Source organism: Geotrypetes seraphini, chromosome 3 (genome assembly GCF_902459505.1).
Source record: "Geotrypetes seraphini chromosome 3, aGeoSer1.1, whole genome shotgun sequence".
Lineage (NCBI taxonomy): Eukaryota > Metazoa > Chordata > Amphibia > Gymnophiona > Dermophiidae > Geotrypetes > Geotrypetes seraphini.
In genome coordinates, this window is record NC_047086.1 from 368,672,842 (window position 1) to 368,700,669 (window position 27,828).

Genomic DNA, 27,828 nt, shown 5'->3' on the forward strand with positions numbered 1-27,828 from the left:
CTCTTTGATTCTTAGGTTCCAAGCCTCTTATTGAATCTCTGTGCCTGCATCATGTGCTTCCAAGCCTCTTTTTGACTTACACAGGTGTCTTTATTAGGACCAAATGTTTGTGGGTTCTGTTTCTTTCATTTGCACATTTAGAAGTAATTTTTGCATCCTGTTGCTTTGATGAATCGTTCATGCAAGTCCATGATTCTTTCTTCTTATCTGGGTTTGGACCTTGTTATTTTTACTATCTTTGTAGTGGAACTTATATTGTTCCTTTTTCTTCAATTTGTGGATTAAGTGCCTACTATTTGTCAATCTCATGCAACGATAGGATCTCCCTGTTTTTTTCACCATTCTTGCTCTACCTCTTCTAGTTTACTTCTAAGCCATTTTCATTGAAAGCTGAGCTATGCTTGTTTTGGTGTGCATTTTTAGTCCTTAGCTACTAATATGGTTTTTTTTTTATTACACGTTGTTAGATAGCCTCTTCAAGGTTTCTGTTATGGTACACACTGTTTTAGATAGATATTAGTTTAACAAGTGACTGTGTATTTGCTTATTGATCTGAGTACAGTATTAATGGTATGTTTTATATTCAAGATATTTTTACATATTTATATATGCTGGTATACGTGTATATTTGTAAGAAATTGATGTATTACATTTTAATTTGTAGACTCTTGATGAAGACATGTTGTTTAAGCGTCGAACACTGGCTGTGTCGAGCTGAGCTGTAATCCATTTTATGTGATTCTCCAATAAAGACTGAGTGTTCCTAAGGAAGGACTATCCTTTCATCCTCACTTTTTTTCTGCTTGTCTAGTTAACACACAGCATAAAGGTAAGCCTATCCGGTTCATAGACAACGGCGCAAAAGACAAAGGCGCACCCAGACAATTGAGTGCAGTGCGGAGGCGTGTGCCGCTCAAAATTACTGTTTTTAGGGCTCCGACGGGGGTTTTTGTTGGGGAACCCCCCCCACTTTACTTAATAGACATCGCGCCAGCGTTATGGGGGGTTGTAACCCTCCACATTTTACTGTAAACTTAACTTTTTCCCTGTTTTTAGGGAAAAAGTTAAGTTTTCAGTAAAATGTGGGGGGTTAGAACCCCCCACACACCCCCACAACGCCCCCACAACGCGGCGCAATGTCTATTAAGTAAAGTGGGGGGTTCCCCCCACACACACCCCCGTCGGAGCCCTAAAAACAGTAATTTTGAGCAGCGCGCACCTCCGCGCTGCGCTCAATTGTCTGGGCGCGCTTTTGACCTGACACCAGCCTATCCAATCTACTCATCCATGCCATCTACTTTCACTCCTTTAGAGAGCCTATATACTTGTCCCAAGCTTTCTTAAATTCAGATACAGTTTTTATCTCCACTGAGAGGTCATTCCACGAATTCACCACCCTTTCCATGAAGAAGTATTTTCTCAGGTTACTTCTGAATCTGTCCCCTTTCATCTTCATCCTATGCCCACTCTTTCCAGAGCATCCTTTCAATTGAAAGAGACTCAACTCCTGTGCATTTATGACAGAGGAATTTAAATGTCTATTATATCTTTCATTTGCAGCCTTTCTTCCAAAGTATACATACTGAGACATTTATGATGAAGACTACTGACCATTTTAGTAGCTGCCCTCTGGACCAACTCCATCCTGTTTATATATTTTTGAAGGGGAGGAGAGCTTACCTCAAACTGGGATGATACCACAAAAATCCAATGCACTGAGAAGCAGCAAGCTCTTATGCTAACAGCCACGGTATCCTGCAAAAACACTCTTAGAACCTATAAATCAAGCTTGTTATGCTATTATGGAACTGAAAGAGCTCAAACAGAAACCCTATCTATGAAGAGGCAGCACTTCAATAATTATCATACTGAGATCTAGAATACAATACACCGTCACTTCCTATCGGGAAAACAGCATAAGCTGTACTGCTACTAAAACAAGTTCTCAACAAATACAGAATAAGTAAATAAAAATTAGAAATACAAACATGCAGAGAAAACCTGAACCCCACGAAGACAAACTTTTTATGCAGTAGAACATTGGACAATAGAAAATAGAAATGCATTTCCTCTATGTAAAATATGAGAAGAGATGCATATTCCCACAGGTGACAAATTACAATTACAATCCAAAAAAATCAAAATAAAAAGGCTTTGTATCTATTCTTCTTGTCTGAACATTAATTATACATTTTTTCAAATTAAACAAGACTATCTATTGAAAGGAAAACATAAATTTTTCTGATTAGTTCACAAAATCATGGAAGACCCAACATCAAAAGTAATCTAATTCAAAACGTATTGCAGATTATGTTTAGTAGAAGGGTTTCATTCATGCCACATAAGAGAAAATATATTGACAGAACACAAATAGTGTATAAAACAATAGTTACAAAGAACGGAGAAAAACAAACCTCAATTGCAAGCAGCCGAGACTACACAAGTACCCTAAGCCATTTGCATCATCACTGATTTGTAAAAAAACTCTGTACAAATATATATACTATTGCTTTCATTCATTTCATTTCATTCATATGCAACAAAATTTCTATTTTCAACATTCTGTTAACTTCATGTGTCAAAAGTGGTGAAAGAGAGCCCAAACTATCTAAAACATTAATGAGGGCAACAGCTCAGCTTCAGCTTCAAAAATTCAAACAGTTTTAACGAACGTGGAACCAAGAGCAGTTATGTCAGATAGCACTCATCTGAAGGTGTTATAATCAAAAAAACTCTCATCTGATATCTGGCTTCTCATCCCGACAGAAAAGTCTTTCTGTTTTGCCTGAATTGGCTACTTCAGGGGATCCATTTAATGTAGAGCTTCTCCACGCTTCTTACAAAACAATGGCCGTGGAACTGACTCCTCTCAATGGCTATTTGTGTTCTGTCAATATATTTTCTCTTATGTGGTATGAATGAAACACTTCTACTAAACATAATCTGCAATACGTTTTGAATTAGATTACTTTTGTTATATACAATTGTATCCCTTGATACATTTAGACCCAACATCAAAACACAAGATTAGTTCTGCTGTCCATCATCTAACCTGCTTCTCCAAGCTCTCTTGCCCATTTATCATTTCTTGATTACTCCTATCTTCTCCACTTCCTTCCCTATACCAGTGATACTGATTTTTTTTCTCTATCTTGATTCTTGTCTCTCTTCAGTCTTCGTATCTCACTTGTGAGTCTCTTCACCCTTCAGTTTTGTCACCCTCTTTCACAGTTTAGTTGTGACTTGTTTACTTATCTACCATCTTCCACTCCATCCACAGTTACTTATTCTCTCTCACCATTCCCTAGTCTCTTCTCATCTGATCCCATCCTTAAGAATATAAGAATTACCTTACTGAGACAGACTGAAGTTTCATCAAGCCCAGTATCCTCTTTCCAACATTGGCCAATACAGGTCACAAGTACCAGGCACGATCCAAAGGATGAAAAACAGATTTTTGAGCTGCTTATCCTAGGAATAAGCCATGGATTTCCCCAAGCCATTTTAATGGCTTATAGACTTCCATTTTAGGAAATTATCCAAACCTTTTTTAAACCTTGGTAAGCTAACTGCTTTCACCACATTCTCAGGCAACAAATTCCAGAGTTTACTTGCATGCTAAGTAAAGAAATATTTTCTCTAGCTTGTTTTAAATCTACTACTTAGGAGCTTCATTGTATGCCTCCTAGTATTTTTGGAAAGAGTAAACAAGCGATTCACATCTACCAGTTCTACTACACTCAGTATTTTATAGACCTCTATCATATCTCCCCTGAGCCGTCTCTTCTCCAGCCTGAGCTCTACCTTCCTGTGCCCAGTACCTCGCCTCCTCTCACCAATCTGTGCTCTTTTCCCTTCCCTCCTCTTCTGCTTTCCTATTTCCTATCCAGCCCCAGCACAAACCCCCTTTTCCATCAACTTTCCTTACCCCCAAACCTCCATAGCCCTGTTTAGACCCACTCTCCATCCTTCAGCCCCCCCTTTTATACCCATCTCAAAACCATGAGCTTGCTCCATCTCAAAGGCTATGCCCTCCTGAGTCCTAGCACACACCCCACCCCCACTCATATCCCACTCCTTCCCTACCTTCCACCCAAGTGACTTCATCCTCAGTCCCCAAGTCATAGAAATATGATGGCAGATAAAGGCCAAATGGCCCATCTAGTCTGTCCATCTGCAGTAACCATTATCTTTTTCTCTCTCAGAGATCCCACGTGCCTATCCCAGGCCCTTATGAATTCAATAGAAACATAGAAACAAGATGGAAGTCAGTATTGAAGCAAACAAATTCATAATCATATCACAAATAATATTTTAAAGACAAAGCTGAAAGCTCACTCAGTCAGAATATGTGCAATGCAGGAGGAAAGAGGAGCAGTGAATCGGGTGTGCCTGTAGGCAGCTCACCAGTCTGACTCCATACCAAGTCTGATGCAGGACAGCAAAGCTATTTGGCTCAGGGCCTGTCTGCTGAGCCCTTGCAAAGCCTGATCCCCCCCACTACGACCACCAAACCAGGAAGTAAAAAAGTTGAGAGTGACTGACACTCAGAGGCCAGTCTGTTGTCATTCTTCAGTCCAAGCCATCAAATTGATGTTTTTCTCGTGCAGCACAGTTTCGAGGGAAACATTAAGGGCTGTTTCAGGGGTTAATAAAACTATGAAAGTACCTGCAGTTGTTAGCAGGCACTTAATTATGTTGCTCGTTTTCACAGACACACACTTTTGAGAATTGTTACCTTTTGCTTTGTTGGTAAGGATGACTTTTTATACTCTCTCTTTGTTGTAGAGGTTTTATTAGTGTTTTAGCCTCTGCTTTTAGTTGTACAATTCTTGTTTAATTCCTTTTTAGGTTTCAGCTGATGGTGTTTGTTTTTATAGACCATCTAGGAATGTACTCTCATTTTTCAATGGCTGGTTTGGCTTTGTAATTGTTTTATATGCTGTTATGCTTGGTTCCTCTAAAATGGACTTTTACCTTTGTCAGTACAGTACCCCCTCCAAATCCGCAGTTTCAGTACCCACGGATTCAGTTATTTGCGATTTTTTTTTTTTTTTTTTTTTGAAACGATCTTCCTACGCTTCTGCCCCATGCAGAGCCGTCATCAAAATGGCTGCCATGAGTTCCCGTTGTAGTCTGCAACGGGAACTCATGGCAGCCATTTTGATGTCGGCTCTGCACGGGCAGGAGCATAGGAAGATCACTCTTGTCCCGTGTCGCCGCTAGACCACCAGGTGAGGTCTGGGGAAGGTCCAGAACACGGGGGTGGGTCAGAGCCGGCCCTGAAAGTTATCTGTGATATTTCAATATTTGCGGGCCGGCTCTACCCCTAACCCACACAAATATTGAGGGTCTGCTGTATTCTATTATTTACATTCTGGATAAAGCCTTTGTTTGTATGGCATAACAATCACCTGCATTTATGTATATATTTTTTTACATATAGGTGTTTCTTGTAGTCCCTATGTTCTTTATTGACATGTAGCTTTTATATTGATGATATGTTTTAACATACAGTATCTGTTTTATTATGATAATGATTTTCTGTTTTGTTGTTGGTTTTTTTTTCGTTTTACTAACCCCTGATGCACTAGTAACATTTCTTTCTCAGAGCAATCTCCATTGACTACTATCCTTTGTCGCCTTCCACTTAACCAGTTCCTGACCCAATCTATCACTTTGGTGCTCATACTGAGGGAACTCAAGTTTATTTATTAGGCACCTGTGTGGACCACTGTCAAAGGCTTTACCAAAATCTAAAGATACACTACATCAGTGGTCTCAAATTCGTGACCTGGGAGCCATATGTGGCCCATCAGGTACTATTTTGAGGCCCTCAGTATGTTTATCATAATCACAAAAGTAAACTAAAGGTTTTTTGATCTTATGTCTCTTTAGCTATAAATTACAATATTATTATTAAGACTTAGTCAAAAGGAAAGATTTATAAACTATAAAGAGTTTTACCTCATACAAAATTGAGGCCCTCCAAGTACTTACAAATCCAAAATGTGGCCCTGCAAAGTGTTTGAGTTTGAGGCCACTGCACTACATCTAGCACATTCCCTCTATCCAATTTTCTCATCACATAAGAACATAAGAATTGCTCCTGCTGGGTCAGACTAGTGGTCCATCATGCCCAGCAGTTTGCTCCCACGGTGGCCCCCAGGTCAAAGATCAGTGCCGTAACCGAGACCAGCCCTACCTGCGTACGTTCTAGTTCCGCAGGAACTTGTCTAACTTTGTCTTGAATCCCTGGAGGGTGTTTTCCCCTACGACGGCCTCCGGAAGAGCGTTCCAGTTTTCCACTACTCTCTGGGTGAAAAAGAACTTCCTTACGTTTGTACGGAATCTATCCCCTTTTAACTTTAGAGAGTGCAATCTCGTTCTCCCTACCTTGGAGAGGGTGAACAACCTGTCTTTATCTACTAAGTCAATTCCCTTCATTACCTTGAAGGTTTCAATCATGTCCCCTCTCAGTCTCCACTTTTTAAGGGAGAAGAGGCCCAGTAAAAGAATTTGATCAGATTTGTCTGACAAGACCTGCCTCGGGTCTTGTAATCCACTGGATTCCAGATACATCACTGGATCATTGCAAAAGAACAGAAAATGTTGAGAATTGGAGCAAATTTCTAATCTTCAAATATTTGGCATCCTGGAGGGTGCAGAAGGCAGTGGTGTACCAAGGGGGGGGGTCCACCCCGGGTGCAGCCTTAGGGGGGGTGCACAGCCGTCCCAGTCTCTATCACGCTCCCTCCCTCCTTACTTAAGGTGACCAGCGTGTGAACCCTTCCGACCCTCCCAGCGAGAGCAGCAAACCTCCCTCCAGTAGCATCGGCAACCGCAGCGCTAAACAGGTTGCTTCACGGCTTTCTCCTGCCGGTGAAGCATCACTGATGAATTCTATGAGCATCAGAGCTGTTACCACCGTGGCTAAAATCCACACTACAGTTTTGTAAAAGGGGGAGGGGTTAGTTTGTGATGACATTCCATACTAGGCGAAGGTGTTTTCTGTGTTCTGTGTGTTCGAAAGACATGGTTTTCTGTTAGGATTGACTGCAGGATTGATCTGTACTAGTCTGGCTTGTTTAGTTTTACAATGGGTGTATTGCTGTTGTACTTCTCACTGCAGTATGTAAGATGCTGCCTTTTCCTAGGTACTCATATGTGATGTGTGGCTTGTTACTAAAAATCATGTTTTTTCATACAGATGGGGGGGGTGCCAAAAAATGATGGGCCCCGGGTGTCACACATGCTAGGTACGCCACTGGCAGAAGGATCACACTCGGCGCAATTTATACAAATTTACGGCAACAAGGGGGCATCCGCTGAAAATCAGGGGGATTCCATGGTGACACTAGGAAGTACTTCTTCACCGAAAGGGTGGTCGACCGTTGGAATAATCTTCCACTTCAGGTAGTTGAGGCCAGTAACGTGACTGATTTTAAGATCAAATGGGATCAACACATGGGTTCACTTCAAAGAGGAACTTAGAGGGGAGGGTTATTTGAGTGGGTAGACTTGATGGGCCGTAGGCCCTTTTCTGCCGTCATATTCTATGTTTCTTGGGATCTCCCACACAACTCATGAATGAACTGGAGAGGGTCCATAAGGACCTTCGTGCTTCGCCAAACCCAATGTTCTTAAACTACTGCGGTATCAAGAAGTACAATAAAATATATCTTGAAGTTGGCTAGACAACAAAAACCTGCAACTCTGTGAATTGGAGCCTGCAGATTTTTCCAGACGTCAGTGCTGAAACAATGACAAGGTACAGAGAACTGTGGAAATATAAACAAGCCCTGTTGGTTAAAGGAATTCAAGCAGGGATTTGGCATCCAGTGAGCTTGATTATTTTCCCGGATTTTGAGACTGAAATAGAGTCTTTCATCAAACTGTTGGATTATACAAAGAAATAAAGTGGAGATCCTGTTTGGGACCCCCACAGTGCTACAAAACAAGGTTTTGAGAAAACATATACCTAAGAAGTCATATAAGGGTGAATTCTATATCTCAACCCCCCACATACAATAGGCGAGTCAATATACTAAGCTCACAGCAAACTGACAATAGTTTCCGCAAAAGACTCTGGTTGAGATAGAACATGAGTCAGCAGAGAAGTCTTTCCACTCAGACTCAAGAGAAGAGGACTCTTGTATATCTGGTTTAGAGGAACACCAAGAATCTACAGATCAGAAACCACAGGAATCCATATGAGGTCTTCTAGATCAGGAGATAGAGGTGGAGTCAGAGAAACCACAACAGGAGAAAAACCTTATGGAGTAACCCATAATTGCAGTGTCATTTGGACATTATTTCCAACAGCTGAATATTTGGAGATAGGCAGACGATATAGAGAACAAAGATGAACAGCAGTACTTAAGTGTTTATCAAATTTGAATAGAGAAATATGGAGGATAGCGGGGAATGGTAGTGTGGAGAAGTGGGGAATAGGAAAATGGGAAGGAGACATAGGAATACAGGGGGATATACATGGAGAAGGAGCTTTATGGATTATGAGTGTCGGTTACAAAACCAGTTGAGGGGAAATGGTACTATAGCTGGATGTGAAGTGGTTGATAAGGATAACTGTAACCATGGCAAGCAAGAAGCTTAAAATAGCAACCTGGAACATGGGAGGAGTTAATCACGTGATTAAGTGCAAAAGGATATTAAAATACTTGAAAAATATGCAAACTAATATAGTCCTTCTGCAAGAGTTAAAATTTAGCTCTAGAAAAAATTATGAAACTACCAGGGAGGAATTGGAGAAAAATATATTCTTCAGAGGGTACTAAATCAAAATGGATAGCCATACTGATGAGCCTGAGAATATGTAACTGGGGGGTAGGGGTTGAAATCAGGGTAGATTTTTGTGGGTCTCAGAATTGATAGATGGGAATTCACACTTTTCAATGTGTATATACCCACACTTTTCAATGTGTATATACCCCAAAGGTATTTTTTGGGGATGGGGGAGGAACAAAATGCAAACCATTCAGGACAAGGTGAAAGGTGACATCATTATTGGAGGAGATATAAATGTTTTGTCAAAAGCTTGTGGTCACTTCTACAATCTGCTCCTGGTTTAGCCTGTGCCATCAATATTGCAGATTTCCATCTCTGACCAATACAAATATAATCAATTTGATTTTAATACTTGCCATTCAGAGAGGTCCATGTGTACTTTTCCAGTCTCCATACTAACCTGAGAGAACCTTCTCCCGTTATCACTGATGGACAAATAATCCTTCCATTTCTCTTAATAATTTCTGGGTTGCTAAATGGTTTAATAAACCTGCATTAGCCCCAAAAATGTGTCTTACTCCTCCTCCTCTTGCAAATCTTTCACCCCCAAAAACTGTGTATGGCCCGAAATATTAATTGGGTGGATAGAAACAATCCTGCATTTTTTCTTTTCTATAATGAGGTAGTCAAGCCTAGACTAGGTAAAATGTCTTCCTGAGTAGTAAGTGAATTATTTACCATTTGGATTAAACACTCTCCATATATCCTCTAATCAGTAGTTACTAATGATTCTCTTAAGGATATTACCCTCCCTTATTTCCTCCCAACTCCTTCGTTTAAAGTTATGAGGTGTGCTGAAAAGTTCTCAACCCAACCAAGAAGAGTCTTATGTGGAGCCATGAAACTTACAAGCTATTTTACATATTCTACATATTCACCCCTAAGTTCAACTCACTTGTCTGAAGTTTCTGTAACCCTTCCAAAAAATACTCTGATGTCTGGTCATTGAAATACTGCTCCACTGGAGCAATCACCTCTGAATCACTCGATAATTGTCACCCTTTCAAACTTTAAGATTTGGAAACAAAATAGATGGGACAAGATCTGGTGAGTAGGGTGGATAGTCTGTGCACTGAAAACCCAACTGTATCAAAACATCCATCTTTGCCATCCATATTGCCATCCTTGTGAACAGGTGCATTGTCTTGCAAAAAAAGAACTTCTTTCCACAAGCTTTCCTCTCTTTTTTCTTTCAATGCCTCCTTTAATCAGAACAGCAAGTTACAGTATTATTCTGCATTAACTGTTTAGCCCCCTTGGAAGATAGTCAGTCATTACAACACCTAAAACATTGTGGCCATGACCTTTCCCACAGACTTTTGGGTCTTGAATTTCCTTAGCCTTGGAGAACCTGAGGTGCCGCTATTGCATGGACTATTGTTGTTTTTTTTCTCAGAACAGTGGTGTAACCATGTTTCATTGACAGTAACTAGTTGTTCCAAAAACTTTGCACCAGCTCACTGAAAATGCTGCAAAATCAACTTGGAAGTGTCCACTCAATGTTGTTTCTCGTCAGCATTCAAACATTTGGGCACCCACTTGGCTAACAGCTTCTGCATATCCAGCTTCTTGTGGATTATACACCTATCACCATCTGTAGTGTCTCAGCAATTGTTTTATCTGATATTCTCTGATCTGCCAAAATCAGGTCATGGACATGGTCAAAAATTTCAATAGTTGACCATGTGTGAGGCCTCCCAGACCTTGCTGCATCTTTGGTCTCAAAATCTCCACACTGAAAACTTGCACACCATTTCTTCAATGCAGAGTATGATGGTCATTTGTCACGCAATGTTTGCATTATACATTTATGGATTTCCTTTGGAGTTTTCCTATGCATGAATAGGAACTTCATGACAACTCAGAGTTCCACATTTGAAAATTCCACACTTATCATTGACATGGTTCAATCAATGATCTATACGGAAAAACAACAGAAACTGCAGGCAATGTACAAGATGCAGGTAGGATTTATTGTACCAAATTAAAATGCAGTAATATAAAAACCTTTTTACCAACCAAGGGACAGTACACCTTCGTCAGGGGTCCATAGAAAATAAGGTATAAGATATATCGCAAAGAATAAGGGTAACAACAAATGCCTGTGTGTTCAATTCGCTAAGGGTCCCTGCCAGAAGAAGTGAAGCGCCTCAAAAAATGAGAAAAACCTTTTTCTCATTTTTTGAGGCGCTTCACTTCTGGCAGTGACCCTTAGCGAATTGAACACACAGGCATTTGTTGTTACCCTTATTCTTTGAAGTATATCTTATACCTTATTTACCATGGACCCCTGACGAAGGTATACAGTCCGAAACACGGACTGTGTCGGGTCCCTTGGTTGGTAAAAAGGTTTTTATATTACTGCATTTTAATTTGGTACAATAAATCCTGCCTGCATCTTGTACATTGCCTGCAGTTTCTGTTGGTTTTTTCGTTTTGGTGATTTTTTACTGCAGCTTCAGTTGGATTTTTCTGTTGTTGCTCAATCAATGATCTGAAATAATGTCAAATACAACATAGAATTACGATTTTGCAAATTGGCATTTTGCAAAATAAAATAATTGATCTGAAATAATGTCAAAAACATAGTTTTACAACTCTGAAAATTGGCATCTTGCAAAAATAAAATAACACTTTTTTCAGCTACAGTGGCATAATAATGCTCAGAATTTAGGAAATTGGTTGGGCTGAGAACCTTTCATCACTCGTAAGTCTTTATCAAACAACAAGTCACCTAGTATCGATGGTATTCCATTTAAATTAGTCAAAGGCTCAGAAGGTGCCATTATGGCTCTCACTTGACTGTATCAACAAATTTGGGAGATAAAAACATGGCCAACTGACTGGGAAAGATCATTATTTATACTTATACCTAAGAAAGGTGACACCAAAGACTGTAACAACTATAGAGCAATTGCATTAATTCCACAAGCCAGCAAAATATTGTTGAAAATAAAACAACAAAGGTTGCAACCATATGGGGAGCAAGAATTACTTGAAGTTCAGGCTGGTTTAGAAAAAGTTGAGGAACCAGAGATATTATTGCCAATGTTAGATGGATACTGGAGAAGAGTAGAGAATATAAAAAGCCCGTGTATTTTTGCTTCATTGATGAGCCCAAAAATGACCTACTTAAACTTGTAACTATGTATTTGTAACTATGACCTAACTATTTTTTTATGTTCAATAAGTTTTTTATTGTGATTTGAATAATACATAATCCAATAATACAAGGAAAAAAAGGGATCACCAAAGCAAGAAAAAACAACCTAATCAATCTTACATAATTCTTTTTTAAGCCCACTAACAGGGGAGACGTGATACAATTACAAAAAAAAGTATAAGAAAAGATAAAGGAAATAATTCTCAATTCATCTTCGCAAATCTTGAATCATTCCTTACAATAATAGGGATTCATTTCTCCTCTTATTTCTTAGCGATGAAACATGAAAAATTAATTAAACTTTCTTCTGTTCACGAGCAACTAAAAATTGTTGTAATTGAATGGGATCCCAAAAAACATATTCAACTTGACTAAACACTTGTAACTTGACTAAACACTTACATGGATGACCTAACTATTAATAACCGTGCTGATCTACCTGTACTAGCAACTCTATTGAGTATCCATATCAAACTAAACTGTCCATTGTAACTTCCTGGGTAACTCTTATAATGTAATCCGACCTTGAACTGAATAGGTAAAGGCAGAATAAAAAAAACTCGATTAATATAACTCTAGTACAAATGGGAATACCAAAATACGTAATTTTGTTTATAAAGAGCCTCTATGAAAATCAAGAAGCTGCAGCCTGAACTTGAATATGGCAACATTAATTGGTTTCCAATAAAACGTGGTGTCAGACAAAGATGCATGTTGTCACCTTACCTGTTTAACCTTTACGGCAAAACCATTTTTAGAAAAGCAAATTTGGAAGAAGAGAGTGTAGGTTTCAAAGCTGATGGATGAAACATAAACAACCTGTGTTATGCAGATGACACAACACTCATCGACAGTAGTAAGAAGAAAGTCATAAAATGGGATCAGAAATGAACATAAGATAAAGATCTTGAATATGGAAAATGATGAAGATTTTGAACCTGAAGGCGATAGAAGAGAAGTTGTAAAGAGTTTTCATCTCTTGGGTTCCTTCGTAAACATGGAAGCAACTAGTAATGAAGAAATATGCTGTAGAATGGCACTGAACAAAGTATTTAAAGGCAAGGAAATAACACTCAAAATGTCCACGCACCTGATGAGGTGCACAAAAGAGGAATTTATAGAGCATGGAAACAGAATGTGGAACTTTTAGCATGGCAATTACACAAGCAACATAAAGAGAGATGGGTGACTAAAATTACAGCAGGGCAGGTGCAAAACAGCAAAGACTCCCATAGAATTTAGGAACTTTTATCAAAACCTTTATAGCTCAGAACTTACATGTCCTGTAGAGCGGTGTATCGCAATCTGTGTGCCACAGCACACTAATGTGCCTCCTGAGATTTGAGGTGCACCATGAGATGCTGGGGAGGAGAGGCACCAGCGCTGGCCGACTGCCTACAAGACACGCCTCTTGCTGCGAGAGGCACGTCCTGTAGGCAATCAGCTGGCGCCAGCTCTTCTCATTCTCTCCACACATGTTCCCTGCCGGTAGCTCAGGGCCCGTCTGGAGGGCCTTCGTGTAAGCGCCAATGTGATGATGTCACGCATGCGTGTGATATCATTGCGTCAATGTTAGTCCACTTCCGGATGCCTCGAGCTGCGTCCACTACATTTAGTGTGGTGTGGCTTGACAAAGTTTGCGGGACACTGCTGTAGAGGAAAAAAGGGGCTAGAGGGAATGGAGGGAGGGGAGGGAGAACGGGGAAGAGAAAGGGGGGAGAGAAGGAAAGGAAGAAGAGATGTTGGACCTACTAGTGAGGCTGGGGGGATTAAATAGTGAGGTGGGAAGGGAGACCAAACTTATTTTTACAGTAACTCTCAATCAACCAGAAACTACAGTTATCCAGCATCCACCAATCCCCATTGGTGCCATATAACTGAGATTCTACTGTATTTTCTCTCAAAGGGATGGCAGCCCCCTGTGGTGCCCATCACGTCATATAATACTTACCATAAAAATCTTTACTTTGAAATCAGATAGCACAGTGTCTGCATTATTATCAGTGTGGAGACTGATCTATTTGTAATGTTACATCGCAATCTAAGGAGCATAGTCATGGTTACCAGACTTCCAGGAAAATCCAGACATGTCCTCTATTTAGAGGACTGTCCGGGTACCCGGAGGAATTTCTGAAACCTGGCAGTTTGTCCGGGTTTCGGAAGGCCTTGAGCTCAGAGCTGCGTCTGGACAGCATCTGCGCATGCGTGGACATCAGCGTGGTGACATCACGTGCATGATGTCATCGCGCTGACGTCCACGCATGTTTGGAGGTCCTCCAGACACGGCCCTGAACTCAGGGAAGGAGACATGAGGTTCATGTGGGGGTGGGGCTCTGGGCGGGGCTGGAGTAGAATGGGGTGGGGCTGGGGGACAGACCAGGGAGGAGCCAGGTGTCTTGTTTAAAAAGGAAATCTGATAACCCTAGGAAAGACCCACCCTGGGGGATAGGACAGGCCACTTTTTAGTGCTGCTTTACTAAAAGGGCCCCCTCTAGTTACTAATGACTGGGCTTAACAGTAAAAATAACCCATCTTAATAGTAGAACCATGTTGATAACTCCTCCCCTTGGAACTAATCAATGTGGGCTATTGTTAAACCAGATTATTTTAGCACTAGTTGGGTTATTTTAGCACAGAGTCTGATTTTATGCAACGAGACCCTGTGGTAAAATAACCTGACTTAATAGTAGCCTATGTTGATAACTTCCCCCTTATACATTGTTAGACAAGTTAAATATGAACTAAGAAAATTTTCAGATTGTAACACTGGCATAAATTTATGAATTATAGGGGGGGGGGTGTTTGTGATATCCATTGTTCAAGATATATGGAACAGGAAACACAGATGAATGGTTGCTCGGAACAGAAAACAAAATATATTTTTTTTAATTCAATACTGCAATTCCATGTAACATAATCAGGAAATTGATTTAAACATCTTTTACACTTGTTTTTTTTATATAAATATTAAGGGGTCCTTTTACTATGGCGCACTAGCCATTTTAGTGCATGCTAATCGCTAACACGTCTACAGACTATAATGGACGCGTTAGCGTTTAGCGCACCCTAATATTTAGCACACGCTAAAACGGTTTGCGCGCCTTCGTAAAAAGACCCCTAAGGGACTGATACGCAGAAACACAGACCCAGAGAGTGCGGGGTCATGTACTCTGAGATTAGAGATATTTGTCGTTTATATGATTCACCCGTTCCCTGGTTCTTGTCTTTCTCCTGAGATTCCAGCTGGCCCGATTCCTGGCTTTCTGTGCCTGTTCTGGGTCTGTGTTTCTTTTCCAGCTCGCTATGACTCATGCATCCTTGAATTTCTTGCCGGTGCTTCTGCCTATGAATTGTGCTTCATGTTCTGTCTGTCCTAGCAGTCCCACAGAGGGGTGAGTGGAGCAACATGCTTGTTCTGCTATAGTTCTGTGTATACAGCAAGGAGCAAACGTTTGTGAAGGCCACTATTCTGTGCAAATTTCAGTGCAAGAAACACTCAGAGGTACAAACAAACAATCCAAGAAACATTTTTTTTTTTAAATGAAGTACATGCACAAAAATACTGTTGTTGACTAGTCCAAAATTAATACAAATACAAAATTAATACAAAGTTTGTGGTTGTTAAAAGCCTTTCTTCAGTATTTTGAGTGCAAAATAATAAAATTTGCAGACACCAAACTATTTAGTGGAGCTCGGACTAAAGAGGGCTGCGATGAATTGCAAAGGGACTTGAACAAACTAGGGGAATGGGCGACTAGATCGCAGATGAAGTTCAACGTTGAGAAATGTAAAGTATTACATGTGGGAAACAGAAACCCGAGGAACGATGGGAGTGATGTTATTAAATGAGAGAACCCAAGAAAGGGACTTGGGGGTAATGGTGGACATGACAATGAAGCCGACGGCACAGTGCACAGCAGCTGCTAAGAAGGCAAACAGAATGCTAGGCATAATCAAGAAGGGTATTACAACCAGAACAAAATAAGTTATCCTGCCGTTGTATCGGGCAATGGTGCGTCCACTTCTGGAGTCCAATATTGGTCACTGTACCTTAAGAAGGACATAGCGTTACTCGAGAGGGTTCAGAGGAGAGTGACGCGTCTGATAAAGGGGATGGAAAACCTTTCATACGCTGAGAGATTGGAGAAACTGGGTCTCTTTTCCCTGGAGAAGAGGAGACTTAGAGGGGATATGATAGAGACTTACAAGATCATGAAGGGCATAGAGAGAGTAGAGAGGGACAGATTCTTCAAACTTTCGAATAATAAAAGAACAAGAGGCCATTCGGAAAAGTTGAAAGGGGACAGATTTAAAACGAATGCTAGGAAGTTCTTCTTTACCCAACGTGTGGTGGATACCTGGAATGCGCTTCCAGAGAGCGTAATAGGGCAGAGTACGGTACTGGGGTTCAAGAAAGGACTGGACAATTTCCTGCTGGAAAAGGGGATAGAGGGGTATAGATATAGGATTACTGCACAGGTCCTGGACCTGTTGGGCCGCCGCGTGAGCGGACTGCTGGGCACGATGGACCTCAGGTCTGACCCAGCAGAGGCATTGTTTATGTTCTTATGTCGTCCTTTGTTGTCCAGTACAGCTGGGATTCGGGCAGGCACTGAATGGCATAGCTGCTGGCAGTATTCCAGTGTGATCTGAGTTGTCCACATCTGTTTTATTTTGTTCTCCAGATCTTCTAGTGATGTTGGATGCATGTCAGCCACAGCTCTCTTCATCATCACCCATGCATTCTCGATTGGGTTGAGATCGGGAGAGTTTCCAGGCCATGTATTTAACCTGTGTATTGTGAGTAGGGTTACCAGATGTCTGTATTTTCCCAGACATGTCCTCCCGCCTGACCAGAACTGGGGCGTAACAGGGTGGGCCTGGGGAGTGGGGGGTCTAGGGGTCCAGATTTTACAAAAGTAAAATCTGGCAACCCTAATTGTGAGGCCAGTGAAGTCATGCACATGGGGAAAGGAAACCCGATGTACAATTACACAATGGGGGGGGGGGATATCATTGGGGGAGGGCAACCTAGAAAGGGACTTGGGGGTTATGGTGGATAAAACAATGAAACCGGCGACACAATGCGCTGCGGCCTCGAAAAAGGCGAACAGAATGTTGGGCATTATCAAGAAAGGTATTGCTACCAGAAGCAAGGAGGTTATCCTCCCACTGTATAGGGCGATGGTGCGACCGCATCTGGAGTACTACGTTCAATACTGGTCGCCGTACCTTAAGAAGGATATGGCGATACTGGAGAGGGTCCAGAGAAGAGCAACAGCTGAGAGATTGGACAGGCTGGGGCTCTTTTCCATGGAGAAGCGGAGGCTTAGAGGGGATATGATAGAAACTTACAAGATCATGAAAGGTATAGAGAAGGTAGAGAGGGACAGATTCTTCAGACTGGCAGGGGCAACAAAAACAATTGAAGGGAAAAATTGAAGGGAGACAGATTCAGAACAAATGCCAGGAAGTTCTTCTTCACTCAGAGGGTGGTGGACACCTGGAATGCGCTTCCGGAGGAGGTCGTAAAGCAGAACACGATTTTGAGTTTCAAAATGGGACTGGACAAATTCCTGAAGGAAAAGGGGTTGAAGGGAATAATTAGAGGGGTACTATACAGTACAAATGCTTTAGAGTAATAGATCACTTACAGGTCATTGACTTGGGGGCCGCCACAGGAGCGGACTGCTGGGCATGATGGACCTGTGGTCTGACTCAGCAGAGGCGATTCTTATGTTCTTATTACACTACATTTGGACCTGCTATGGTGTACTGTGCACTTACCAGCATTAGGGGAACAATCCTTTGTGGCCGCCTATACCATAGCAGATTCCCCTCGCACCTAATTCCAAAGTGCAGATTTTATTGTAAGCACTGTCTGAGTAATATGAAATCTATCTGGTTTTGGTGAATTAAGCGGAACATAGTTTATTAGAGTCATTGTTGGCACAATGAATGCTATCTTTGCTCAAGAAATGCTGCCAGCAAATGTGAAGAGGTAGTGCCAGATCAACAGTTAAGATTTTTAGATAGAAGCAATAGTAGAATTTTAAAAATATTTCAAAAGAAAATATTGTTAAACTGTACGGTATGAAGTTTGGTATGTTTTCAATAAGAGATGAGTTTTGTATGAATTACTTCACAGAATCTGTTTATGTAAGATGTGCAGTGAAATCCTCTGAACTGACCGTCATAAGATGCATTTTATTGATATACCCCCCTTTTTACAAAACTGTAGCATGGTTTTTAGTGCCAGCCGTGATGGTAACGGCTCCAATGCTCATAGAAATCCCATGAGGGAGAGTGTGGTAAAGTGGTTAAAGCTTACAGCCTCAGCACTCCGAGGTTGTGGGTTCAAACCCACGCTGCTCTTTGTGACCCTGGGCAAGTCACTTAATCCCCCTATTGCCCCAGATACATTAGATAGATTGTGAGCCTGCCAGGACAGACAGGGAAAAATGCTCAAGTGTCTGAATAAATTCATGTAAACCGTTCTGAGCTCTCCTGGGAGAACAGTATAAAAAATTGAATAAATAAATACTGTGAAAAGTTTCAGCCTCTGATAACCAGAGCAGGTATTGTGACATCATAATGCCTAAGAGCCAGCCTAATCGGTGATGTCACAATGGCTTCACTGTCCTATACTTGGCTCACCTCTATTCAATTTGATTTCTAGAGTGGCGCAGTGGTTAGAGCTACAGCCTCCGTACCCTGGGGTTGTGGGTTCAAACCCATGCTGCTCCTTGTGACCCTGGGCATGGATTTGAACCCACAACCTCAAGGTGCTGAGGCTGTAGCTTTGTCCCCCTCCCCCCATTGCCCCAGTTACACTAAATAGATTGTGAGCCCACCAGGACAGACAAGGAAAAATGCTTGAGTACCTGAATAAATTCATGTAAACCGTTCTGAGCTCTCCTGGGAGAACAGTAAAGAAAAGTGAATAAATAAAGAAAATAAATAAATATGAGCGTCTGAGCTCTTACTACTGCGGCTGGTGCAAAAACAACGCGCTATGGTTTTTGTAAAGGAAGGGGGTTAACATGTATAATATTTATATACCAATTTTTAGTCATTTTCAAACAAGTTTTTCCTTTTGGTTTTCCCATTAGAGTGCAACAAAGCATCTCCTAAACTCTCCCTTAGTTTCAATTTCAGATTTCGATCGGACAAACTTTTCATCATGTTGCCACTAATATTACTATCCTCCCTTTTACAAAACCATGCAAAAGGTTTATAGCGTTGGCCGGAACGCTGCTCCGATGCTCATTCAGCACGCCAGTCGGTGCTAAAAACCTTTTGTGAAGGTTTGTAAAAGGGGGGAGGGGGTATATTAATGTTACTACTACTACTATTACAGTGGTATCTTGGTTTATGAGCATAATTCATTCCAGAAGCATGCTCGTAAACCAAATTACTCGTATATCAAAGCGAGTTTCCCCACAGAAAGTAAGGGAAACTCGCTTGATTCGTTCCCCCCCCCCCCCGAGGCCAGTGGCACTGCTCTACCTTCCCCCCCCCCTGAGAACCGGCATTGCTCCCCTCCCACTCACGAAGGCCCCCCTGCGTGATCTGGCATCCCCCCCTCCCCTGCTCACGTCACCTCCTCCCCCGCTGCAATCCATACCCATCACCCACCCGAACACATCACTTACCCCCCATCTGGCACCCGGCACCGGCACCAATGCACAGGACATGCAGGTGCCGGTGCCCTAAGGCCTGTCCTCCTGTTCGCTGGGCCTTGAGCATCTGCGCATGCTCAAAGCCTTAGTTCCTGCTCTCTCCAAGATTCTCGGAGATCTCAAGAATCTTGGAGAGAGCAGGAACTAAGGCCTTGAGCATGCGCAGATGCTCAAGGCCCAGCGAACAGGAGGACAGATTTTTGGGTACCAGCACCAGCATGTCCTATGCGTTGGTGCCGGTGCCGGGTGCCAGATGGGGGGTAAGTGATGTGTTCGGGTGGGTGATGGGTACAGGGAGGATGTCAGATCGCGGCGGGGGGGCGATGTGAGCGGGGGGAGGTGTCGGATCGCGGGGGGAGGCGCTCGTACATCGAGGCAAGCTTGGTTTGTGAGGCGCCGATTTTGCAAATGTTTTGCTCGTTTTGCAAAACACTCGCAAACCAGTGCACTTGTAAACCGAGGTACCACTATACTTTTCTTACCCTTCCTTCAATTTATTTCCTTTCATTTGACAATTAGCATTCTTTCCAATCAGATTTAGATTTATTGTCTATTGTTCTCTGCTTTGTTATCTTCTCAGGACAGATGGTATATTAAATTTATTAAAAACAATAAACTATAAGATGTTACTCAGTAATATATTACTTGCAAAACTGTGAATACAGGATAGAATCTATGGATTAGAGGTTTTGTCCACTAAAATGAATGTGCCAAAAGACTGAACCACCAGCACAATAGCAATGACTTCACTAAATGAAAAGAACATAAAATGCAATTCAAATTAAAGTTGTTATTTTGTATTGCATTTTACATATTTATTTATTTATTCATTCATATACTGGATTTTGTTTCAGGTACAACTCCTCTGATAGATTTTTTTATTTATTCATTCAGAGGAGCTCAGAATGGTTTACATTAATTTATTCAGATACTCAAGCATTTTTCTCTGTCTGTCCCGGTGGGCTAACAATCTATTTAGTGTAACTGGGGAGGGGATGAAGCTACAGCCTCGGCACCCTAAGGTTGTGGGTTCAAATCCACAGCATTAAACATTTTGTTTCTATTTATTATATTTTGCCAAATTCAAACCCGAAGACTACCCAAGGCAATAAATTCCAGGATGTAATTTGTGCTGGATCAGGAAGGAATGGCATTCTGGCACTTATTTTGCCTTCAAATAAGAAGGCATGTCAGGGGGAGTCGGGGCCTGGTCCATACTGGTTCTGACAGAATTGAAAGAGGATCTGTGCTTCTCTTGTTCCAGCTCGAACACCTTTGATCCACCAGAGCAGCACATAGAACCAAAGTCAGCAGCATCACTAGGCCCGATTGCTGCTTTTTTCATCACTAGGCCATAAGCTCCCTATAATGACTGTTCTTCCTGTTGCTGAGCTGCATCTCTCTTCCTCTTCTTGCTAATACTATTTATTTATTTAATTCGTTTTCTATCCCATTCATTGATATGCAGTTTATTGATCATCAGTGTTTGAGAACAATGCAGCACTCCATAAATATAATGGCATCTGGTTCAAACCACTGCTGAGGAAAGAACTGTCTTATTTATTCCATTTTCTATACCGTTCTCCCAAGGGAGTTCAGAACAGTTTACATTTTTCCTTGTCTGTCCTGGTAGGCTCACAATCTATCTAATGTACCTAGGGCAGGGGTAAGCAATTCCGGTCCTCGAGAGCCGGAGCCAGGTCAGGTTTTCAGGATATCCACAATAAATATGTTTGAGATGGATTTGCATGCACTGCCTCCTTGAGATGCAAATCTATCTCATGCATATTTATGGTGGAGATCCTGAAAACCTGACCTGGCTCTGGCTCTTGAGGACCGGAATTGCCTCCCCCTGACCTAGGGCAATGGCGGGATTAAGTGACTTGCCCAGCGTGGGTTTGAACCCACAACCTCAGGGTGCTGATGCTGTAGCTTTAACCACTGTGCCACACTCTCTCCATTTACAGACATGCTCTGTCCCCCTGTTTTATAACCTGGTGCCTAAGGATGATGGGCATGAATTGCAGACGTAAGTTAAAGAATACTAGCATGTACATGCATGGCTTACCGTTACATGTTGTGGCCGGGCCCGTCCCTGAGTAGGTGGGAAACTACGGCCCGGACCACAAGCAAGAATTTTAGTACGCCTTTTATATGGTGGTGAAAGGAAGACCCGGATACCGGATTCCTTGGAAAACAGTACCAGGTTTATTAGTGTCCCAAAGTACAAAGAAAAGAAAACAGAAGCAAAAAGAAAACATTTACCTTGGTTTGTTCAAGTCCTTTGGGTGCATCCTGCACACTATTATATTAGTCCAGGTGAGTCTCAGGTGTTTTACTGAGGAGCTGGATTGCCCCTCCTTATCAAAAGGAAAAATACTATAACATCCAAAATATTATATCAGTTCAATGCCTTCCTTGGCTCGTATCCCCACTGGGATTTATTGATCTCTCTGGACCTTAACACCTTCTGGCTTTTATAGCTGAGCACGGCTTGTGTCAAGCCTTTTCCTCTCTCAGCTCCCTTTATCTTATTGATACGTCTTTCTCACCTCATTAGCTTTGCCAGCAATGCTCTGGCTTCCGTTCTTCAGGAGATTAGCTGAGGACTTTCACATACTGTATTCCCCCAGGTCCATGTCCCCTTCACTTATATTATCACTCAGGACACTGCACATTTCCCATTCACCCTCATGGGAACTCTGGCTTAACGTTTCCTCATTTCTCCCAGGCTGTGCTTCCCATCCCCCTCTCTGCAAGTCTGCCAAAATACCTGCAGCCTTTCCCTGGGGATAATTTCCCAGCCCTTCTCTCTGGGGTTTAAGTTGCCAGTCACTGTACCTCCCAAGTGCTGTACCACCTTTCCTTAGGTGCTGGCTTCCTGCCATACACTCATGCTGGGGCTTAGGCACCCTCTGTGACCTGGAACCTCCTTGAGTGGTTTGGCTTCTCTCATCAGAGTCAGCTGTGTCCTCCTTCTCTCTCTCCTCCCAGTCTGTAAACTGACTTTGCCTATAAGGCAAACTCCCAGGTCGGACTCCACCCCTCTCTAAATTGGTCTCAGGTTTCTCCCTGACTTGGGGAAAGGAGTGATAGGGGAAATTAGTAGTTTTCAGAGCCTTCCCTAATTGGCTCTTCAGCTGTGCTGGGACCTGCCTGGGTTTGCATTCTCTTGGCTGAGCCAGCTGTCCTGGCTCCATGCCGGGTTTTACAGAGCCCTGTGCTGCATTCTGGGGAGTTTTAGCAGTAGTTTTCACTGTGACAGGAGCTTCCCTGTCACAATGTATAATCCAAAGTTGGATGCTAAGCAGGAGTCCATCATTTTAGTATGTATCTCGCTTAGTATGTAAATGCAAGGGGGAATTTACTGGGGGAGGAGCACTTATGAGGCATAAATGTGTCCAACATTTACGCATATAATATAAAGAACACTGTTAAGTCAAGACAATCCCATGCAGGAAATGCACTCCATATTACATGCCTCCCAAGTGCTCCTATCATGCCCAGTGCCTAGCAGCCAATCAGGGAAGGCAATAAATAGGACACCATTTTGGAGCCCCTGGTTCCCTTGCACCCTGTGCAGCTGTACCACCTATACATAGCTCACTGCGACCCTGCTGTAAGCTGCACACTAAAGTGTCACATTTAGGTGAGCTTAGGGTTACCATATTTCAGGCCGCAAAACCTCAGACACCTAGCCCCTCCCTGTTCCGCCTCCAGCACCACCAAGTTCTGCCTTTGGCTCCGCCCCCATTCTACTCTAGCCCCTTCTAGTTCAGCCTCCATCCCTGCCCTGTTCTGCCCCAGCCCTGCCCCCACAAAGCCTCCGCTCGTCTTCCCTGACGAGCTCCAGCCGCGTCTGGAGGGCCTGGAGCATGCGCAGATGTGTGCGCCGTCATCCACACATGCTCAGAGGCCCTCCAGATATGGCCGGAGCTTGTCAGGGCTTCCCAAAACCTGAAGTGCTGGGTTTTGGAAAGTCCGTACAGGCACCTGGACAGTCCTCTAAAGAGAGGACATGTCTGGGTTTTCCCAGATGTCCGGTAACCCTAGGAGTGCACATTTACTCCTGCTATTGACTTGGCATAAGTGGATGCTCAAAAATGTTGGTGCCCAAATGACAATTTGTGCTAATATTCTATAATGGAATTTGGGCACCCTTGATAGTTTAAATTTATGAATATATATGGGTATGTGTTTACAGAGTGAGGGCCCAAAATAAAAACTGGTACTGTGGCCCAGATGATCATTGTTCCACCATTGCTTAGGCCTGGAGACCTCAGAGATGAGGTGGAAAAGACAGTAAAGAGGTCTTCTGGGTCTCCCAAGAGAAAAGAGGAACTTTTGTGGGGTTGTGAACCTCACTGTACATTCTGCACAATTTATATGACCGCTTTAAGAGAGAAAACAGTGGTAGAGATATGGATAACGAGGCTGAACACTATATTTAGTTACACACTTTGGATTCACATTGAAATATCTGATGTTGTACTGTAACTTCCTGCTTATGAACGGCAAGTAAAAAGTCATTTTCTTTGGGGCCCACATGTAATTTGTGTTTGTTTCTTTTGGGTGGAAATATAGTAGAGAGAATGGTAGGCTCAGCAGATGTTTGACTCCACAGTTGTTGGCTTGGATAGCCAGGGGATATACAAACCAGAAGTCAGCATTCCATTTCTGGCTAAACTCGCCGAGAGAATAATTAGGCCCCAGCTGACAGATTTCCTTGAGGAAACAAGAGGTCTTGACCTGTATCAAGCTAACTTCTGTGTAGGGCATATTGCAAAGACTGGTTTGGCCTCTGTGTGTGAAGAGGTCTGAAGGAGAGAAAAGGGAGAACAAATGTTGACGTGTATTTTGTCTTTTATCTAGTGGATAAGGTGTAAAACTGTTGGACTTTGGTGATTAATCTTACAATAGGCACCCTCATACTTTCGCTTAAATCTACCTTCTTGAGTGTAAGGGGTATTTTCTTGGCACCAGTACATCTAAGCATTCCCAAGTGCTTTCCTTTATCTCCCCTTTTTTTAAGTGTACGGTAGTTTGTATCCACTGAGAAAATTATTTTGTGTTTTAAGATTGAAGGGATATATACACATGGATGATATCCAGTCATTGTTCTCTGAAAGGATACTGCTGTGAGAATACTTCATGGAATCATTAGCTGGATGGGACTATCTGGGATAAGTAGTGGTAAAACTGAAAGGAAATATTTTAAGAACAAACCTTTTGTTAAAGCAAAAATGATTCTAAAAAGAAGAAGCAGAAAAGGTAAGAAAAAGAGATTAGCCTTGAAAAATGACAAGAAATTACAGAAAGTGGAAGCCAAACAACATATCTGGAAAAACTAATAGAAGCCTTGAAAAGTAGTCAGGAATGCAAGAAGAAAAATAGCCAATATGGTAAAATTACAAGACCATTTTTAGATATGTTAGCAATAGGACAAAGTGCAAAAGTGACATTGTGAGAATTAGGGGCAAAAGGGAGGAATATGTTTAAGCTGAAGAATTGCTTAACAAATATTTCTGTTCTGTGTTCACAGATGAAGGGCGGGGAGCATGATTGCAGAAAACACACACAGATATGAAAGGAAGTGACCTTGAATGATTTTCAGAAGACTGCATTTGTAAGGACTTAGCTAAACTAGAAACAGACAAAGTGATGTAAAAAAATGGATGATCCCTGTGTAGGAGACTAGACAGGTTCCTGGGTTAAAACTTTGGGCATACACACACCTTGGACACTCTGATAAGGTAAAATGAAAAGTGTTTATTCATTCATAGACCTGAGCCTGTTCCTTCACAGGCTCAAGGAAGATAAACACTACACTCTTAACTTCTCTCACTCAACGTTCAACAGCCTTTACTCCTTGGGCAGTTAACAAAATCTCACATCCAGTTCAGCAATTCTTAGTCCTTGGTCAATTAACCAGCTTTCATAGTGTTCAGGTAATATAGTTGGCATACTTCAGCCAAACAGACATCAAACATCCCCTGAACACTCTCATATACATTCCATTCCTTTCCCCGGAGGGGGCAGTGAGGGCGCAGGGGGGGTGCAGAGTGGAGGGAGCGAGGAAGCCTCCTACCTTTACTACGCCACTGGACACAGGTAGTTCTCTAAAAAGCACCACTTGTTTAGAATTTAAATTATTATTTTGGCATGGCTGAAGAGTTTGTGTGATATCTGTTTTAAGGAGTTCCTTTCCTTATATCATTGTTTGGAATTGTAACTGCTTAGATCAGTTGTGAGCTTCAGTGGCATATTAAATTTTAATAAACATAAGCAAAAGAGATGATTTATTGGTTGTATAGGAGAAAAATAAAAGCTAACTGTGATACTTAAGTGACTGGAGCAGTGAAATGCACTCTCAATGACCAATCCAGAACTACTAGTCGAGAGCTGTCACCACAGGGAGCTCCTAATTCTACAAAACAACACAGATTGATACTCATACGGGAGATCCTTTGTTAAAAACGTCCTGTTCCAAGTGTCAGAAAATCCTATCCTTGTTCCTTCCATGAACAGAATTCTCCTGTCTGGTTCAGTTTTATTTTAGAGAAAACATGCTCGTTGGAATCATTTTTAATACATTTGTTTTCTGTTTTCTAAATGCATCAACGTTATCCATTTTTGATGTTTACAGTCATTGCCTTTTGCTTGCGAGACAAGGGCCATTAATAGTCAATCAGAGCACATTATTATTCTGCCGACGTTTCTGTAAAGTTTATACTGACTCATCCATTGTGTAATCTGTTTTGTTTTTTTTTATTTGGTAATACAGTGTCTGCTGTTTCTGCAGAATCTTGTGTTTTTGAGGTTTGCTTGCTAGCTTAATAACACAGTTTTATCTGGCCTGCATATTGTAAGCATGTGCAGGCCTTGGGCAAAGGCAAAGACAGAATTCAGCATAGTACAGCGCCTATTTAGCTGATGTTGACGAATGCTTGCTATGACATATTCCCCTATAATAACAGTTCAAATTAAAGCCAAAGTGAACCTACTGGAGAAGCAATGCTGACAGCCTTTGAAGAAGGCAACGCCAGGATGCATTTAGACTGAATTCTAGAAGCAGCTTTGGTCCATCACCCCTGACTAAGCACTGACATTGTTGTAATACCTGGACTGGATGGAAGAGAAAATAGGCATGCAGATAAAAATACGAAAGAGCTCCAAATGACAGCTCATGGCAATGTAGCCCAAAAGAATCATGTTCCCATTGAGGTCAAAACACAAAAGCAGCAAAGGAAAATGCTATAAGAACATGCCTTAATGGGTCAAACCACTGTGGGTCTCCCCTCGCTGCCACCTCACACTGAGGGCACCCTATACCTCATCTTTACTGAATTTATGTACGTTATGTGTACAGGTATTCTACCTTGAGCGACCACTCTCTGAACCTTTGACTATTCCTGCCTTTTTTGTAGTTTCTAGTATAGGTGAGTGGCAGTGTTTTTGGAGTTTTTCGTCTCGTGTTGGTAAGCTGGAAGGCAAGGAACTAAGACTTCAAACAAAAATTGGTGATGCAGCGATTCCCTGGAGTCAATATGAATGAACATTAGGTGTAACATCAGAGAAACAGGACAAGCATGGCTCATCAGGGTGATAAAGAATGCTTATTTTAAGCTTCAACTGGCATGCCAGCTTCCTCCATATTTAGAAGAAAGGGCTTTAGGTGCTTAGCACATTGGACAACTGCACGGTATTAAATGTAAGATCGCTGGTTAAATTTAGGAAGAACCTGTAGGTAATTCAGAATTCCACTGCTAGGTTATTGACAGGATCATAAAAATGGGAGAACGCTCTTTCTCAAAATTCTATTGGCTTCCTATCAAAGAGCAACCTCAATTTAAATTCAAGGTGGTAAATTTAAAGTACTTCAGAATCAAAGGCCAGGCTATTTAAGGGACTGGGTTATAACATCATGTTCCGGAATGGAATCTGCATTCCTCATAAAGGAATTTGTTACTTGTGCCAACTATTAAGGCGATGAGGAAAACCACACAAAGCTCTAGAGTGTTAAGGATAATACCCCGGAGGGATGGAATGGCTTTTCCAAAGTTTTATGAAGAGTTTCTAAAATTATTGTTTTGTAGGAAGCAGCTGTAATACTTTGCTATTTCCCCAGTGATGTTACTGATTGAAAGGATTATGGGAGGGATTCCTGGTTGTTGG

General features: G+C 41.9%; 1 protein-coding gene and 1 long non-coding RNA gene across 5 annotated transcripts in view; one reads left to right on the top strand and one right to left on the bottom strand.

The window, feature by feature from the left end:
* The window catches only part of TMEM178A (transmembrane protein 178A), a 100,293-nt gene that overhangs the window by 44,490 nt on the left and 27,975 nt on the right, over nt 1–27,828 (bottom strand). The window contains exon 1 of one of the 3 annotated variants that reach the window (XM_033939190.1): nt 22,495–22,627. The exons of the other annotated variants lie outside the window; for them this stretch is intronic. The gene's annotated coding sequence lies outside the window, so the exon portion shown is untranslated. Of the gene's footprint in view, nt 1–22,494; nt 22,628–27,828 lie in introns of those variants that run through there. 3 annotated transcript variants of the gene reach the window in all.
* LOC117357921 lies at nt 82–27,740 on the top strand. 2 transcript variants are annotated; one of them, XR_004538899.1, is made up of 3 exons: nt 82–211; nt 665–829; nt 25,196–27,740. It is a non-coding gene; the product is annotated as an uncharacterized LOC117357921 (long non-coding RNA). The 2 variants fall into 2 exon arrangements; XR_004538898.1 differs by lacking the exon at nt 25,196–27,740 and adding an exon at nt 1,561–3,490.